Below are 6,117 nucleotides of genomic sequence, written 5' to 3' on the forward strand. Positions count from 1 at the left end.
ATATAATCAATGCTGCGTGGCGGAGGCACGCGCTCTACAGAGTGTCCCTCTAGTTATACTTGCATTCGGCGTGGCGGAGGCACGCGCTCTACAGAGTGTCCTTCTAGTTATACTTGCATTCGGCGTGGCGGAGGCACGCGCTCTACAGAGTGTCCCTCTAGTTATACTTGCATTCGGCGTGGCGGAGGCACGCGCTCTACAGAGTGTCCCTCTAGTTATACTTGCATTCGTTTCATACTGTATTGTAACTAGGCTGAAATAGTGAACAGTAAAAGGAAAAGTATAGATATAGCCATATCACTGAGGATTTTCAACAGTAAATAAGATATTCATAAATAATCTTAATACAATTTACCATGAAAAGTAAAGAACCAGAATTGTTTGACCACAGAGTCAACAACATAATGATAATATCAGTAAATTTGTCAGCCTGTTTTGAATAACGTGGTTGACCTAGCTTATCATATATATATATATATATATGAATATATTTCATAATTAAGCAGGCTAACATTCGCAGGCGAATGCAATATGTCTCCGCCACGCAATCCCAACACTGTCAAGTTTTGACACCAGAAAAATTGTGAAAAACACATAAAATAGGGCAAGTTCAATATTTTTGTTTGTCAATGTGTGTTACCTGTAGAAAAGTATCTTTGTACCAAATTCCATGTATATTGGTTGAAACGAGGCTAAGTAATTGACTAAAAACAAAACATTTTACAGCAACAGTACTGCCCTTCATCCACCATACACCGTAAATTCATAGCTATTACTACTTGTCGTAGATCATGTTCATAATAAAATTTAATAAAAGACAGAAGCTTTGGTGTGGTTGTTTCCTAAAATATTGCACAATGAATATAATCAAGATGGTAAAAACAGAAAAAAATAGTTGGAAGCAGAAAAGAGAAAACATTCAGATGACTTCAGTAGTGGTTTTTTAATAAATAAACAAATTTCCCTTTCAGTACCGTTTAGAATTCTTGAATACAAATGCACTACCATGATGAAAATATAGATATATGTTTTAAGAAGTTTTTCTTTAGGATTCAAGATAGGGTATCACCTTAAAGCTTTCAAAAGGCTATGAGAATTATAAGGTTCAAGTAACCCTCAGAAACGTGATATCGCGTTCGAAGAGAATCCCAAGATGTCCTAACATGAGTTTAACTTCCTTTATGGTTCATAAATGCACATATATTGTATATATACAAAGGTTAAGAATACGTTTTTCATTCATAATAGTAGTAATTTTTGACTTAGTCATCTTAGAATTTATTATGTTGTTAATATAGGTAATTGATCATTATGAGTGTTGGAATTTGAACGTCAGGAGATACGTTGCACTTATTACCCTCTTGATGAAGTTCTAGTATTGTTTGTTTGTTTGTAATTAAGCACAAATCTACACAATGGGCTATCTGTGCTCTGCCCACCATGGGTATTGAAACCCGGATTATAGCGTTGTAAGTCCACAGACATACCGCTGTGCCATTGGGGGGTAAGTTCTAGTAACCTGTTTTATTCGTTTATATGTTTATCCATTCTGTTTCATTAAGAGCGGCCATCTTTCCAAAACTGACTACGGACAGTGAGTAGTAACTTTGGATGTAAAACGTTGTAGGCTTGGACACCCATATTTGCTTTTAATGTTTTTAATTAATTTTTTTATTCACATAAATGGCTTGTGAATAAATAAATCTGAAAGACAGTGCATCCCCACCACTGTTTGTGTCCCACTTCCACAGATAACTATCTTATTAAGGAGCATTTTAATTTTCCGTTATTGTAGTTTGTACCTCAGATTTACTTATTGTTACTGCCTTTTATGTGCGACGTTTTATGTTTTTCATCAATTTGTAAAAAAAAATTAAAGTACTATTAAAAATAAAAAAAATATCGTTTTTACTCTCTCTTTCATTCAAATGTGAAAATTACATAACTGTTGTATACTCATTATGAGGAACCACGATAGTGGTTCATAATAGGGATCGCACAGAAATTTGCTCAAAACTCTAATAGAATATTCAAGCAAAAACTACCTTAGAAAGCAGATTTATACTTGAAAAAACACTCAAAACCTTCCTTTCCAATAGTTAAGACCACCCAAACATTGATACTAAGCTAACTAATTGATTGCACGATTGTATACGAAATCAAACCGTGCCCATTGGTTCATATTATTATTACTATTATTGTTTCACAAGTCTACAGCAAAATCGACTGGGTATTTTATACCAAAACCTAGACAGATGTACTATATGAAGCGCTGCGAATGTACATGACCTTTTTAAAAGTTGATTATTTTTCATTGAAAGTTGATTTACGTGGTTATAAATATAGATACGATATTGTTCTGAGCGGTTGCTTTTGTACTCAACTCGTGTTTACACGAAACCTCAGGCACAAAGCCATTTGGCTCAGTAAATAATTACTTTAAAAGACACGAAGCTTTATTTAAAGCAATGTTTTAGAAGTATTTGTTTTATTTGAAAAGGCTGCTTTTCTCCTAGTAAAAACTTACTTGCGCTTAGTGGGGGTTGTGTCTTACTTTAGGCATATATTTGCCCATTGCTGTGCATTAAAAAAGCCAACATACAAGATAATTAAAAACTGAAAATTGCAAACCCACAAATAGGGATCGCAAAAAACAAAGCAAACAAGGCTGAAGATCTACTGCTGACTGTTTGCTCAAGCTACAAATCGCTATTATGACTCCACTATAAATTACTGCAAATGATATCTACTGTAGTGTGGGATCGTACAGGAATTTTACAAAAAAACTGAGAGAGTAGTTTTAAACTTAATTCAACCTCATTAAATGATATACATCTATATTATTCAATGAGTTATTTCACAAGATATATCTATATATATAGGCCACTCAATGGCACAACGGTATGTCTGCGGACTTACAACGCTAAAAACCGGGTTTCGATACCCGTGGTGGGCAGAGCACAGATAGCCCAATGTGTATTTTTGTATTTAATTACTTAATAATCTATATGCAGATATTTTTATATCACATAACCTTCAATCTACATAACTACATCAGTGTATCAATTTCAAATTTATTTGATATTTAGTTGTGATGCATTATTTAGGTGTAAAAATTCAAATGTTATATAACATCTCGAGCTGTCATTTTAAGCAATTTTAATGAATACATCATAAGGTATATTAGTGCTGTAACGTAGGGCTGGTGTTTCCAATGTGGACTTAAATTCAGTGTATATATGCCCATAGTAATATAAAATCACCCAGTGATGATGCACCACACATTTTCAGTAGTATGCTGATACGAGAAATTCTATTTTTATTTCCTTCTGTATGTGCCCCCCAATGGTACAGCGGTAAGTCTGCGGACGTATGACGTTAGCAATCGGGTTTCGATACCTGTGGTTGGCACAGATAGCACATTATATAGCTCTGTGGTTAACTACAAACAAATATACCTATTGGTGTGAATAGGTATTAATTCTTTAACCTTTCCCTCGAAGAAGGACCTCCGGAAAAGACATCTATATTATGTATCTGATAAATTCAACTTTAATTGAGTAGTTAGGATGAACTATTGTTTTTTTTTCCTGTAGGCTTGATTCCACCATTTGTTCTAAAATATTAGGTCGTCAAGAAATTAATGTCGCTTTTTTAGATGAAAAACCCCAACAACTTATATATCAAAACAAAAAAACATTTATTAAATGAAATAGTCTACATTACTATCGATGATGCTTTTCCATCTTACAATCAGGTTGTTAATGCCCTAATTAAAGAAATCACTTGGCTTTGAAGCAAAAAACATGTCGGTGTCCTCTTTAACACCTTCCACATTTGCATACATTTTCCCATTAAGATGGTGCTGCAGCGAACGAAAAAGATGGTAATCTGATGGTGCCATATCTGGAGAATAAGGTGGGTGGGGGAGAACTTCCCAACCCAACTCCACAACTTGTGTTGCGTCAAACGTGCCATATGTGGATGTGCATTGCCGTGGAGAAGAAGAACACCTTTCCGATGAAGGGCTTGATTTAAACGTTCCAGTTGTTGACTATAGATCTCTTCATTAACAGTTCGCTGTGGATTGAAAAATTCGAAATGAATTACTGCTTTGATGTCCCACCAAATGCAAATTTCTGCATATGGAGTTCAGATTTTGGGGTCGGATATGGTTTTTGTCTAGGACTGAGCCATTGTTTTGGGCGTTTAATATTAGCATAGAGAATCCATTTTTCATCACCGGTGACAATTCTATCCAAAAATGCTTCACGCGCATTACGCGCCAGAAGAGACGAAGCAACGTTCACACATTGGAAACGATGATCATCGGAGAGTTCGTGAGGCACCCAAACACCTTCTTTATAAAGTTTTCCCATACTCTTTAGATGTTTATGTACTGTTTCATGAGAGATATGCACTTTCACGAGTGTGACGTTTAGGCAGTTCGTTTAACTATTATACGTGATGTACTTTTTTTGGGGGGGGGGGTCATTAATGAAGGTGCTCCAAAACGCGAAATTAATTTCTTGACGACCTAATATTTTGCAGAAGACGGTAGGGATTTTAGTTATTTGACATTTGATTATTCGATGCATTTTTTCAGTGTTCTTAAACTAAAAGAAAAGATAATATTTTTTTATGGTGGGGAAAAAATGATCTGATTTTAGATGTAAAATGAACATATTCTTTTAAACTTTACAAATAACGTTTTAGTAAATTTTTTGTAAATAAAATACATAATATATATATATATATATGTGTGTGTGTGTGTAATAAAATGTGTAATATGAGAAATACCAATTTTCCATAGGCTGCTCAACATGCACGCCAACAGATATTCGTTCGACCTCAGGAGAATAAGTCCTATCTGTCTATCTGAAAAAAGTTCATGTTGTTTTTCAACCACTGTAGCTATCAGAAGTCAATAAAATGTTATATATTTAGATGAATATATTTACTGATTTTTATTTACACTGCGACTGAGAAAGTGGAATAATAATCACTTTTTAAAAGTTTTGCGTGTTTGTTTTATGACAGCATAGAACAAACGTTAATACCCTTTTCTGTATTCAGATTTTAATGAAGAGTTTATTCGGTTGCAGGAAAAATTCTCTTTTCATTTTGGGGCTGCGGATACAAATCACACTATTCAGTCAGCCGAGAGTAGCCCAGGGGTTGACGGTGGGTGTTATTGACTAGCTGACTTTCCTTTAATACATTAGTTCAAACTTAAGGACAGTTATATGTAGAAACAAACACGTTAGTGTAGTGCTAAAATGAGTCTTTTTTTTTTTTAGGCCCTACAAACTATAACTACATTTCTAGCTAACAGATGGCAGCAGCATTAGAAAATGTCTTATTTCAGTCTCCGAACGATTTTAGGTTTTTGTCGTTTTAAGTATATTGTGATAACGCCCATTCAGAGGCTCGTTTTCTTTCTTCATTTATTTTAAGCATAAATAAACATAATAGACTATTTGTGCTCTGCCTACCTGGATATCGAAACCCGATATCTAGCGTTATAATTTCGCATACCTACAAAATCATTACATCATAAATTATCTAAATAGTCTTGTCGGTGCTGTTCGTATAAATCATGATTACAAGTAATAAAAAATATATGATAATGACGTGTTTCTTTTGGAGTAGCGGTCAAAAAGCGGAAAAAAAGAAGATTGTTCGTTTGTTATGGATTTCGTGCAAAACTACACGAGGACTATCTGCGCTAGCCGTCCCTAATTTTGCAGTGTAAGACTAGAGGGAAGGCAGCTAGTCATCACCACCCACCGCCAACTCTTGGGCTACTCTTCTACCAACGAATAGTGGGATTGACCGTCACATTATAACGCCCCCACGGCTGAAAGGGCGAGCATGTTTGGTGTGACGGGGATTCGAACCCGCGACCCGCAGATTGTGAAATATTTTTATAGAATCAACTTTTCGTTTTATGTTTTCTGTTGAAGCTCAAGTATGGTAATAATTTTAACTTGTACTGAATACTCGTTTTGCAAGAATTCTTTAAAAAAATCCCATTTAAAGAGACGTATTTCTCTTTTTACATTAATATGTTGATATATAAATTTTAACTGTTTTGGTTTGTTTGTTTGTAATTAT

Source organism: Limulus polyphemus, unplaced genomic scaffold (assembly GCF_000517525.1).
Source record: "Limulus polyphemus unplaced genomic scaffold, Limulus_polyphemus-2.1.2 Scaffold49, whole genome shotgun sequence".
In the NCBI taxonomy this organism is placed as follows: domain Eukaryota; kingdom Metazoa; phylum Arthropoda; class Merostomata; order Xiphosura; family Limulidae; genus Limulus; species Limulus polyphemus.